Here is a 1,133-nt window from a genome sequence, read left to right on the forward strand (position 1 = left end):
GAGGTGATACGTTTAAACTTTCAATTTTCTGGACCAAAGCATCCACTTTTGCATTGACGTGATCAAGGTTACTTATCTCGTACATGCCAGTTTTCGGTTGAGGTTTTTCCACATTCGTTCGTTCGGTTCCCCACTGATAGTGGTTCTGGGCCATGCTTTCGATAAGCTGGTAAGCATCAGCGTAAGGTTTGTTCATTAGTGCACCACCTGCAGCGGCGTCTATTGTTAACCTTGTATTGTATAAGAGACCATTATAAAATGTGTGAATTACTAACCAGTCTTCCAAACCATGGTGTGGGCAAAGTCTCATCATGTCTTTGTATCTTTCCCATGCTTCGAAAAGAGACTCGTTGTCTTTCTGTTTAAATCCGTTTATCTGGGCTCTTAACATAGCTGTTTTGCTTGGCGGAAAATATCGGGCAAGAAAAACTTTCTTCAACTCGTTCCATGTGGTGACTGAGTTGGAAGGAAGAGATTGAAGCCATCTTCTAGCGCTATCTCTTAATGAGAAAGGAAAAAGACGAAGTCGAATTGCCTCTGAAGTGACACCATTAGCTTTAACAGTATCAGCGTATTGGACAAATACGGATAAATGAAGGTTTGGATCTTCGGTAAGATTTCCAGAGAATTGGTTCTGTTGCACAGCCTGCAACAACGAAGGTTTAAGTTCAAAGTTGTTTGCTTCGATTGCGGGCGGAGCAATACTTGAATGCGGTTCATCTTGCGATGGAGCGGCGTAATCTCTAAGAGCACAAGCTGGTTCTGCCATCTCGGTTAAAGAAGGAAAAATGTTTTTGAAATCAGGAAGGTTTATAGGAGGGAGATTGTTTTCAGCACGATATTCCCGAATTCGTCGTAAGACTCGGAGATATAGTTCGATATCGTTGATTCGTAAATAGAGCGGTTCGCCTTGAGAGCGAGTGCGTGGCATACAAATCAACGAAAGAAAGAAAATAGAAGAAAAAGAAACCTTAGTCTCTACAGCGTAACGGAAGAGTTACGATATCGATTGAATAAAAGTCCCCGGCAACGGCGCCAAAAACTTGATCGCTCGACTGGGTGAGTCGAGAATGGGATACAAACTGCAAGTGCACAGTTCTATCGCGTAGTTTTAAAAGATATCGATCCCACAG

The 1,133-nt window shown here is 42.5% G+C and overlaps 1 pseudogene; it reads left to right on the forward strand.

The window, feature by feature from the left end:
- Nucleotides 1–284: 284 nt before the first annotated feature.
- On the forward strand, nt 285–384 carry LOC127109072 (uncharacterized; annotated as a pseudogene).
- The last annotated feature ends 749 nt before the right edge of the window (nt 385–1,133 follow it).

This window comes from Lathyrus oleraceus, chromosome 7 (genome assembly GCF_024323335.1).
Source record: "Lathyrus oleraceus cultivar Zhongwan6 chromosome 7, CAAS_Psat_ZW6_1.0, whole genome shotgun sequence".
Classification (NCBI taxonomy): Eukaryota; Viridiplantae; Streptophyta; class Magnoliopsida; order Fabales; family Fabaceae; genus Lathyrus; species Lathyrus oleraceus.